The following is a 12,740-nucleotide window of genomic DNA, read 5'->3' as shown; positions in this document are numbered from 1 at the left end:
TATGGCCAAGCAACAAAACCAAAAACCTTTCATTTAGCAGAATGACACCTTAATACTCTTATGTTAATATGCTCCTGGCTGACACACGTGATGACTAGAATACATTTTGAAAGTATCACTTAAATGTGACACAAGCCATCAACTTTATGTTTGAAAGCTGAATTTCCTGAACTGGATCCTGCTGCAAGAAACCTTTTAAAATGTAGGGGGCAATTTGGACTTAGAGTTATCTGAAAAACGCTAGGTGTTAACTGCTGCAAAGATTAGTGTGAAGGACTCAAAATGTCAAAAGAGTCCCGCAATTTGTCCAGTATGCAACACTGACACCATATGGTCATGAGTCAGTATTATTTTAGTTTTCTGGCTGTGCACATCAGTTTGTAGCATGCAAGGAGTGGCTCTCCTTTGTTTCAAATGCATTTTGGTCATAGTGAAGGATAAAATACGAAAAGCAGAAGGACAATAAAAAAGAAAAAACAAATGTAAGCATGCTTCTGAAACTAAAACTCAAAAGTAATAGCTATATATCCTTGCATATTCAGTCCAAGGCTATTTCTTTTGAGCTGACAGCTGGAAGACACAGGTGCCAGAAGCCTCTTTATACTTCAATATTTATGTCATATTAGATATATGAAGAAAAAAAAATAGGTGGACGATACATTACACTCAGAAGTGTAAATCTGAGAAAAAAAAGAGGGAGCTGTGGCTGCCTGAGTGGTTTAAATGTTATACAGTATGCATCAAACCAAATAGGGATAAAATAAAGATTTAAAGGCTAATCAACGGGGTAATCATTAATTTGATGTACAGCAAAATCACCATTACAAATAATGTAAAAAAAAATAACACATTTTAATGTTCAATTATTTATTTTCTTCAACAACCAAACAAGCAAAAAGAAGAATCTACACTGTTTTTGATTTTAACAGGCCAGGATGTTGGTAGCACTTAGTACTATTCCACAGGCCCATCACAATGTCAATCCACTGACCTACTAATTCAATTTTTTTTAAACAATATAAACCTAATATTCACATCGCAAGTTGACTGAATGATGTGGTTTCAGGAAAGGTTTAAAAATGTTGAATTCTATTTTTCTCAACTGGGTTTACTTGAAATGTCAATTCACCGGGCAGTGAAGGCCTAAATGTTAAAGAAGCGAGCTTGTGACCGGGAGGTAGTCGGTTTAATCGCCAGACCGACAGGATCAAATCTGGGTGAAGAAAGTCATGCTAAGGCTAAGAAAACCACCCCACAAGCCACCTCTTATGAGCCTGTATCTCTTCAATGCCAGCGTTGACGCATAAAATGGACATACTGGAATTACAACTCGCTGGCAATCTCTTTGTTCGCTGCTGTGTTTTGATTATCACCTAAACCTGGCTTCACCCGGGGATACCCAATCTTAGCAGATTGCTAGCAGGCCGCACCCTACTACGCTGGGACAGGACAGAAAACTCCAGTAAGAGTAGGGGAGGAGGGCTCTGGATGTGCATACAATATAACTGGTGTAATAACAGAAAAATCATAGATAAACACTGCTCCCCTGACCTTGAGTACATGTCTTTAAGATGCCGGCCTTTTTTTCTACCAAGAGAGCTAACGGTAGTGTTCATCACGGCTGTGTATATTCCGCCCCACGCCAATGTAAAAACAGCGCTCTCTCTCCTGTTGAACACCATCAACGAACAGCAGCGGGCCCATCTCGCCGGTGTAAGTAAGTAAACTTTTTTTAAACTTTATTTATATAGCACCTTTCACAGACAAGAGGGGTCACAAAGTGCTTTACAGTAAAAACAAATATAAGAGCAACACATAAAATACTAAGCCATATTGCTAGTTAAAGGGCTTGTCTAAAAGATGTGTCTTCAGGTGTTTTTTTAAAGTTTCCACAGAATCCAAAGCGCTCAAGGCTAAAGGGAGAGAGTTCCAGAGCCTTGGAGCCACCACAGAAAAGGCCCGATCACCTCTGGTTTTAAAACGTGTTCTGGGGACAGTTAAAAGGTCTTGGCTTGAAGACCTCAAAGAGAGACTTGAAGTGTGTGCGTGCAATAGATCTTGGATGTAAGCGGGAGCTTGACCATGCAAGGCTCTGTAAGTAGTGGTTACAATTTTAAAATGCACTCTAAAACCTATTTGTAGCCAATGAAGAGCCTTAAGCACGGGAGTAATGTGCGATCTCCTGCTGGCCTTAGACAAAAGTTTAGCTGCTGCATTCTGTACAACTTGCAATTTGTCTCTGGATAATTTGTTTAAAAGTGTAGAGTACATTGCAATAATCCAAACGTGAAGAAATAAAAGCATGAACAAGCATCTCATCACTTTTTTAAAAACCACAGATCTGATCTTAGCAATGTTTCTGAGATGGAAAAAACAGGAATGAACCACAGATTTCACATGACTGTTAAAACACATAGATTTGTCAAAAATGACACCCAGATTTTGCACAACATTACAATCAGAGAGTGATAGAGTCCCAATGGCCTGCCTAATCTTAGGGGTAATGCTGTCTGGGGTAAAAATCATCACCTCAGTTTTGTCTGAATTTAATTGAAAAAAATTGTCAGCGATCCCTTTGTTAATGAAGGCTAAACAAGTGTACAGCAAAGACAGTTTGTCTAGCATATCAGGGCTAAAAGATACATAAAATTGGATTTCATCAGCATAATAATGGTAAGATATTTCTTCAAAACTACCAATAATCTTTCCAAGAGAAAGCAAATAAAGACTGAACAGCAGGGGCCGAGCACAGAACCTTGGGGCACACCACAAGACAGAAGAGCAAGACCATCTCTCTCTCCCCTAGTCCCCCCAGCCTACACACCCCTCAGACGCAGCACCAGGCCCACCATAAAGACTGTTACAACCTGGCCTGAAAATTCACTCTCCAACCTACAGGACTGCTTCAGCCAGACGGACTGGACCTTATTCAAACACCAGGAGCTGGGAAAATTTACAGGAACAGTAGTGGACTACATAAAGTTCTGCATTGGAAATGTGACTGTGGACAAAATCATTCGGGTCTTCCCTAACCAGAAACCCTGGATGACCAGCAATGTCCGTACACTCCTCAGAGCCCGCAACGCTGCCTTCAGGTCAGACGGTCCTGACCTGAAAAATGGATTTAGAAGAGCCAAGGCGGACCACAAGAGGAGCATAGAGTCCCACCTGTCCAGCAACAACACATGGGAGATGTGGCGGGGCATACATGACATCACAAACTACAGAGGCTGTGATGCAACATCAGGGGACCTGAGTGCGAAGCTGGCAAAAGAGTTGAATTGCTTCTTTGCTCGCTTTGAGTCATCACTACAGCACCATATATATATGTGTGTGTGTGTGTGTGTGTGTGTGTGTGTGTGTGTGTGTGTGTACTGTATGTCTTCCAAGGCCATATCATTTTGTATTATCTGCAATTAGTAAAATCACTTGTATTAAAATGCCACGTTCAATAAAAGACCACAATTTTAGGTCTTTAGGAAAGTGCAATCCCGGCATTACTATACATGCAAGGACCAATTGTTTTGCAGCCTGCAATAAAGTCATAAAAGCACACATAAAAGAAAAATCATTACACCACACAAAAAAGGTTTTTGAAACATCAAAAGAATCAGGTAGCGTATCAATCAACTTCTTGTTGTAAGTCATCTCCCATAAGTGGCCCATAAAAGGTTTTCTAAGTAAATCAAACTGTTTCACCAGATAAATGAACAAGGAGTGTCTGCACTACAAAAAAGGATGTCAATTTCTTAAAACTATTAATTAAATCCCACGGACAGTCCCAGTGGATGTGCATTTTATGGATTTTATAAAGATAGAGGAAAATGTTGCGAGGGAGGCGTCTATAAAGTAAACTGCAGAATATTAACCTCCTCACAAACTGTCCAGTATATCACATGGTCTTTGGAGATGTCAGATGCTTTCAAGGGCTTAAGAAAACTCATTTTCAGAGTGAAAGTAAGCTGAAGAGAATTGCCTTTCAGCCTTTACATGCAGAGAGAGGGCTAATGGCTTCAAAGTGAAAAGATTTATTGGTGTATATGCTGAAATGTTTTTTGATGTCCAGTCAAATAACAACTGTAGCAGGATACTGCAACCCTCTAACACCAGCATCAGTAAAGCTGAGCGTAAAGCTGAGCAGGTGTGCTATTTTCTGTTTGTGCTGTGTTCCTTTGTTCAGAAAAGCCTTGCAGCAGTGCCGTAAACATTCTTTCTCACTGACACGCAGGTGGTTGATGTTACATTTGATCATACCAGTGTTCCTCTGTAGGCTGTCATTTGTGTCTCTTCATCTTGTCATGGTCACATCAGCTTAAACTCATCGGTGCCATCAGTTTTCTTGGTAAAAAAGCAGGAAATATACACATTATACATAAACAAATATACAACATGATTTACATGTACATCATTTACATGACATATGTATGTATCAGCCTACAACTACAAAGAAACTTTCCAATAAAAACCGAGTTATTCACACGATCTAACATCTTTACGAGGTCAGAAACCTTGGTGACTATGAAAGAAATTAACTTTGGCTTGCTTTATTTTTACCATTAATTCACGCCACGATGACTGTCATAAAAGGAAACGCCCCACAGCTCCAGCACTAGTGCAGGGGAAGGGTGCAAGTTCCACATCGTACCCCATGCTTCTCGGGCTGACTCATCTCCAAACGTTAGTGGACAATGATTTGACTCTGTCTACGGTCAAAGCCTATGCAGCAAGAATCTCATCCTGCCATGAAGGCTATGGCAAGAGGACGGTTTTTGCCCACCACCTGGTAAAGCGTTTTTTGAAGGGGGTCAGGCGACAAAAAACCTGCCGTGCACACTCTCACCCGCTAATGGGACCCAGCCCTGGTGCTTCGAGCTCTGATAAAACTTCCTTTTGAGCCTCTGGCACTAGCCTCTCTCAGGCTGCAAAAAAATGGCGCTTCTACTTCCTCTGACGTCAGCCAAGAGAGTGAGCGACTTATGTCAGTTGTCCTGTCTCTCCATTAGAGGGGACGGGAGCGCAGCCACCTTACAGCCAAACCCTTCTTTCACACTGAAAGTTCCAACAAATTCCTTTCGCTCAAGGGTGTTTTCCCTTGTAGGCTAGAGTTTTTCCCCCCGCCTCATGAAAACAACGCGGAGGAGGCTTTTCACCATTTATGTCCGGTGCGTGCGTTATCACAGTACGCTTTACACACACGATGGACATCAGGCACACACAGCAGCGGTTTGTGTACTACAGGGAACACTCCCAAGGAGCGGCCCTTTCAAAACAGCGTCTGTCTCATTGGCTGTGCAAGGCTATCGCCAAGGCTGATGTAACGTGTCTTGTCTTTAAGATTATTGTATCCTTTATTTAACAGTTTTATATTAGGCTGGATGCACATTCATTAACGCTTGTATATTCTGCGTTGGGTTCTATGTTGTGCTGAGTAATGGAAGGACCTGGACCACAACCAGCTGCTAGTTGCTCTTTTAATGAAGGCAGAACAGTGGAATTGTCTGTACAAATCAACAGAAAAACACATAGCCTAAGGCTCTGTAACTTGCAGTCTCCTCCACACAGCACACAGGTCTCAAGCACCTGTTAGCAGATAAACATACAGAAAACCATGTAGACTAGCACGTACAAACATACATATTTATTTTAAAGCTTGCAAAAAGTCTGTATAGGCTACAAAGTTTATATTCAATTGACACATTAGTTGCATATTCATAACCTAAAACTAACATTTATACATGCATAAAACAAGGTTTGCATCGTCCAAAAACCAAAAATAAATGTTTAAAAATAACGAGCAAAGTAATAAATTACCTCCTCTCAGCCAGCCTGACGCGGACTGAGTGAAGCGCCTGAATGACGGCAAAAGGCCTGCAACCTCTTAAAGTGGTAGTAGCCTACAGGCATTAACACCTTGGTCTGAATACAACATGCAGGCATAAATAGGCAATAAAGCACAGCAAAAATTCAACAGGATTTGGTGACATTTCAACCGTAGAAGTAAAGATAAAATTTCAACCCGGTTACACTGATAACGTGGAGGGGGCGGAGCCCCACCCAGGGGCATCCGGGTTAAATTCTACGAGAGCGCTGTCGGCGTCTGCACCCTGTGCAGGGGCATGAAAGTAGCTTACATCTGCACAACAGCCTCACGGGCATCCCCATGCCCATTCATCCACTCGACCCTATCCACACTCAACGATGGATGATGCCCCGTTGCATGTGTGTTTTGCCTGGTGTCCCATAAATTGTCAATCATGCACAATGATTCTCACTGATCATGCACGCCTACATCACGGAATAATGCGCCGTCGCATTTGTCCTTCACCTGCTGTCCTCACCCCAGTGGGTCCGCTCTGTTACAGGTTCTGCAGATGTAGTTGAGGCCCGTGCTGGACGCAGGGGCGGGAAAGAAAATCGTCACGACTCTACATGTGCGGATGGAATAGACCCCCAATAGCGTAGTCTTAGAGGGCTGCACCTATACTAATAGAATCTGGGGTTACCATATGTAACTATCACTTATGCTGTTTTACAATTTAGTTAGGTTTCTGATGTTGACTATGTTTTTGCAGTTCTGCAAGAGCCAGACTATTCACTAATGTCAGCACTGCAGTTGTCATTCAACATAAACGACCTATGATAGAATATGTGAAGGAAATTAAAAGTTCACAATCAAGAGCAAAATAAACTGCAATGTCCTGTTTCTCTGCATTGTGATGGACTAAGATTTGAGTGATGGACAAGATATGCAATGTGGTCATTTTTTTGGAGTAGTAGTAGTTCTCTAGGATAATAAAACTGCTAAATAAATATAAAAATAGCTTGTGTTATATCTTTGTGTTATACATGTGTATTCTGTCTTTCTTAAAGAGTTATGAAGAAACAATCAATCAGATCAATTCAATGAATTTTAAGTTTAAGCATTACATTCTACTTGCTGCTGCCCATGTTCTAAACAAAAGTGGATTACATGTAAATTACTAGAAACAAATTGAACCTGTCCAGATTGCCATATCTGCTTGCCAAATGTCTATGTAATGGCTCTGATGTTTTGGGACATCAAGTCTTTAGAAGTCACTTAGTCACTTGTCTTTGTGAAATGTGAATTTGTAATGTTTACTTTTAAAAAGCAAGAAACTGGAATACAAAGCTATTAGAAAAAAGTATTTTTCCATGGGTCCATTTCCCCCAAAGTTTTCCAGATCTGTGTCATATATATTTTTATTTTGTTTATAGCATTTCTCAGTTGTGTAATATTCTGTATTCTCTGTTCTTACATATAACCCTGAGATTGTGGTGGTCATAAAGTAATAAAGACTGTGTGTGTGTGTGTGTGTGTGTGTGTGTGTGTGTGTGTGTGTGTGTGTGTGTGTGTGTGTGTGTGTGTGTGTGTGTGTGTGTGTGTGTAGCTGAAAACCAGCAGATCCTGATTTATTGTTTCAAGTGATTGCAGAGGTGAGTCTCTAGTTGATGGTGTATGGCTTCTAAAAAACCAAAGACAAAAATCACTCTGACTTAACCCTCTTGCTGTTTTTCTCAATGCATGTACAACTAATCAGCAGTTTACCTACTAATTGAGAAAGTGTTTTGCCTATGTGAAGAGAAATGACAGCTTTATGCTGTGGCTGTGACAGTAAAGAGTAGGTATTAGGCAGCTCAAGGCTGTGATTTTGAAACTTGTAGCAATCTTTTTTTAATTCAGGGGTAATTGTGACGCTCTCAGCATAATTCACCTTGACTAACGTCAACAACAGAGATAAAAACTGCTTCTTTAAACCTTTTGATGTAAATTGGTCAATCTTGAAAGCATTTGGTGCTAGACCTGCCATGCCATGTTAGACAAGTCAGGTTCACCTAGGCCAAGGCAAAGAAGCCAGTAAAAGGATGTGTCATTAATCTTCATCCATCAACTGTAAATCTGCCTCAAGAACAAGCTTGACCTTTTACAGTAACAAAGCTCAACATGGACACCAACTGGACAAAGGGAAGTGTTACAACCAGAATATCATGCCACATGTGTTAAAGGTCACCAGTTGATTTCACTTGTTAGCTTTATAGCAATGTTAATTTGGTTCATAATCTGCTGTGAAAAATACATTGAAAGGTACTACAAAAATAGAGTCCATAATTTTTAATTATTAGGTCAATTTAGTCAAACACAGTGAATCTTCATAGAATGCATGATGTTTGGACAAAGCAAATCTAAACAACTGCAGTACATCAATCTACATTGCAAAAGATAATATAATGATATTATCTGGTACTGTTACTTCCATCACTATAATATCTAAGAGCTAATTGTAAACAATGTCCATCTTGCCTCATCTTTTAGATATAATTGTTATGGGTTAAGCGGAATTCCTAAAATTAATCAGACTTGTACTGTTAAAGTTAAAGATTAATGTTCCATGTCATATTACTTTGAAATTACTATCAAATCTATTAAATATCTATTGAAAGCCAATGGACATTAGAAATTGTGACAAAACGTTTTGTTAGTGTTTGATTCGGTCTTATTCACAATGTGGATGCATTCAGAAGATGAATATAGCATATTTTTATGTTTATTGCATAGTAGCTGGACTCAGCTCACATATGCACATCATGGACCTGAGGGACCTTCAGTGGTAGAAGAGAAGCACAGCTGGCCCAATAATTTGCCTGGATGCAGACCCTGTGTTATTCCCAAACATCAGTTCGTTCCTTTCAAGGGATGGGAAGCCTCTGGATCATTATGGCATCTGTTTAGACTTCTGTATACCCTAAACACAAACAGACTCTGTTTTCCACTGTTTTCATTTCTGTGATTTCATGACCTGCTACAGAAAATTGAAAACTCAGTCTCAAGCTCAATATTACATCCCTTTGGTTTGCTCCCAGAGCAGATGGTAGCAGCAGAATGTAGGTCTCCGTTGGTCTCTGGGAAGGTAATGTTGTCTGGAAACAGTTCATCTGGAGTAGAAGCCAGAAAATGCTCTTTTTCACATAAGCAGTCTGTATGCTGTAAATACAAGCTAGTAGACTCTAAGAGGTTTCACTGGGAAGATCGCATAACTGCAGGAATGTCAAACTGTGCTACTAGGTCTACTACTTCACGATGCTTTAGAGCATGGTTTTAACATGTTGGCATGTGTACAAAACATCCCTATCTGCTACATATGACTTGATTTAAAATGATCTTATATTTAAGATATTTTACGCTGAAAATCAAATTTTTAAATTTTTTATGATCATGTAGAATGGTATAGTTGATCATTTGTTTGTAACGCAAGACCCTGCAGTGGATCTCAGGATAATGCTTAAAGCTGGAAACAATGTCTGATGTATAAAGTTATTATCATACACATAATTTTCCTAGCTTGTCTAAAACTTGTACAGCTAACTTACACTAAATAAACCTTAAAGTTTGAAAGAGTGCATTTTGATGTGATACTTATCATAATATCTATGCAAATGACGCAGAAAATGTGTAAATAAACAAAAACACCAATTTAAAACAAACTGCATCTGCCAAAGAGTTTTCCTTTGAGAAAATAAAATCAGAACAAATGCTGCCAATCTCTGCCAGATGAAACTTGGAAATTAAGTGAAGTAAATGTGCTGTTATTGTCAGGGACGACAATAAAGGGAAGCATTCCTTTGGGCCAACAGATGGGCTAGATATACTACATTACAGCATTATTATATTAAGAACATATCAAGCTGACATTGACTGTATTTAACAAGTACACAAAAATAAACATTGTACAATGCACCTAAACTAAATGACCAATGGCACAAAACATATGTACAATAAACGTATTTCAGCTCCCACATAAGTAAAACAATCCGCTCATTTACTGATTGCAGACCTCACATTATCCCTTTAACTGCATTTACAGGTAGCGTAGACTAGCTCTCTAGCCCTGTTGCCATTATCTCTGCTGGCGGGTAAAACAACGCGAGTAGCTTTCCAGCATAGCCTACCTGACTGATCACACAGGCTGACAGGTTCAACTCTGTTAACTGCCTCTCTTCTAACTTAGCAATATTGTTAACTTTTACACAGTCTAAATACACAAAACACAGTTCATATAACAGTTAAAACTATAAAAGTAACACCGCATAAACTGCTGGGCTTCTTCTACATTAACGTTCATTTTAACTGGCTAAAACTGACCATTTGTGATTGCACTGTAGTAGTCTTTAAATTGCTTATGCTAATCGCTAACGCAAATCACTTATGCTAATCACTAATGCTTACAAGCCCTATTAGCCAATACATAATAGTCTCTGGTGCTGTCGTTGGCACAGATAACACAATGAAACTGCAAAACGTCTCTCAATTTTGTAGCAAACATCTTTAAAGTCTGGCAGTTAGTTTGCAAGACATCTTTATGAGGATGTGTTGACAAAGTTAACCTTTTAATGTGTTCAAAATATTGCTTGCATTGAGGTAACGTAGACCCTTTACACATACAAAGGAAGCAAAGTAAGAATAAAGAACACATTGCTGAGCTGAAAGGAGAATTTTGGTATTTTCAACCTGGACCCTTTTTCTCATGCATTTGTGTCTGTGGCTAATATAAACAAAAATCTTCTCATAATGTAGTCAGACACTTGTAACAACAAGCTAAACCTGTCAGTTGCAAAAACACCACTTTGAGTGGGAGCACATTGACGGTGCACATTTGCCCTATATCACATTGCAGCCTGGTTTGTGGCTGCTGGTTACAGCATTACTGGACCAATTTCAAGATTTGTGTGAACTCACATTAGTCACTTAATATGAAAAAGTGTCACGCTAAATTTAAAATTACATTTTTGTAAAATGAGATTCGTAATGACATTAGATTTCATCCTGATTGATCAGCTTTGAATCATTAAACATATCAACCTTAATATTTTTACTCGAAGGAAGAAGTGACAATTGATATATCTCCTGTCTTTCCCCCGTTCATTTATTTCCCTAACAAACGATGCAAAATACTTTTATTCAAGTATTTCTCACTTAGAATTAGGCTATAACCAGACACAGAACTAAATTCATTGCCACAAAGCTTTATAATGTCTTTACAGCCTACATGTAAACTGCCTTTATTTATGTACTTCTGCAGCATTTGAAGATCAGTTTAGTTATCAGTTTAATTACCCTTCCACGTATTTTATTTAAACATTATTATTCATTCTCCCTTTTCTTTGATCATTTTTCCTTTCCCTCACCCCACACAGAACTGAATTCCTTCCACAAAGCTTTTATAATGTCATTACAGACTACATTCAATCCTGGTAAAAACATTAATTTCATACATAGTGTCATATTTGTTTTCTGAGGTAACTGAGGTTTCTGGATTTAGTCTTTTGTGTGCTCCTTTCAGTTTTAAGAAAAAATAAACAAAATAAAAGATTTTCTTTTTTACCATAAAAAAGGATTATGTCCATCATTCAAAAGTTTAAGATATTGTACAATGCTCTGTGGCTTTTTCCAGCATGCAAATTACATTTGAACCCATTTTAACATTCCTTTGTTTCTGATGCTAAAAGAAAATGTAAACATGGTGTAAAGTTGGGCATTTTAACACTGGGTCTATTGGTCTATCGACTCCCTTTTGAAGCCAGCCTCAAGTGGCCACTCAATGAACTGCCGTTTTAGGCCCCTCCTGCGTTGGCTTCTATTTTTCAGCACCGGAGGTTGCTGCTTGGGTCTCAGAGTGTTGAACTCATATTATCCTAACTGAAGCACTTGCTAAATCAACCTGACATAATTTATTGGCACAAATCAAAGACAAACCTGTAACACTAATATTACTCTTCACTTGTTAAGTTGGTATGAAACTCTCAGGAATGTTTGTAATACCATCATTTTTGACAAAAGCCAAGTCTTTATTGATCATTAGTGGTTCCATTGGAGACACCAGAAAACAGCAACAAAACAAAGTGGCATATAAACACCAAAATGTACCAAGAAAACATTCAGAATTAGTCAAATAAAATTAAAAACAGCTTATAAAATTCTTAGTGAAGTTTTGAAAAGCGGAGGTGGTAGCTAAAGCCCTTTTACAGCAGGGAGTTGAGCATCTCATTACAACAAAGGTCTATATCTGGAATGAAATGTTGGCAGAAAACTATCACACACAAGTCTTTACAGTGAAACTCTAACATGTAGGTACAGCCATCTAGAAATTCATTTTATAGTGCACAGTTGTAATTGGATTTGTTTCAACTGTTTTTCTACTTTCACACTGCATAAGAGAGTATTGATACATTTGCATATAGATGGTGGAGAGGAAGTTGCATTGATTTTAGTGTATTTAAGTTCACAGTAATGTTAAAATGTATGTATGTGTGTCTATATGTGAACCTAGTAACAGCTCGCTCTATCTACACTGACTGTCATTGTGTTTTCAAAGCATACATTTATCAGTGTTTGTCCATTGTAACGATAAGCCACAAGTAGTGCAACATCTAAAGACATGTCCATGCAATATGTATAACTGATCCACTTGAGCCACATTGAAACAAATATTGCCAAGATGTTGAAAAACAGTTGCAGGAGAAATCAGTTATTTCTTCAGCTGTGCACCAGATGGGTGGAAAGGAGCACCATGTCTGAGCTGACCCACACAGTAGATGTGGGAAGTGAGGAAGAATAAGGAGGAAGTCATGCTGACGGGGAAGGAGATAATAACATTATGACATAACACTGGGTACACATTTGGGATCTGATACCAGGTGTGTGTGTGTGTGTGTGTGTGTGTGTG

Source organism: Etheostoma spectabile, chromosome 2 (genome assembly GCF_008692095.1).
Source record: "Etheostoma spectabile isolate EspeVRDwgs_2016 chromosome 2, UIUC_Espe_1.0, whole genome shotgun sequence".
In the NCBI taxonomy this organism is placed as follows: Eukaryota; Metazoa; Chordata; class Actinopteri; order Perciformes; family Percidae; genus Etheostoma; species Etheostoma spectabile.
The sequence above is the reverse complement of the archived record's forward strand: the minus strand, read 5'-3'. Positions refer to the sequence as shown.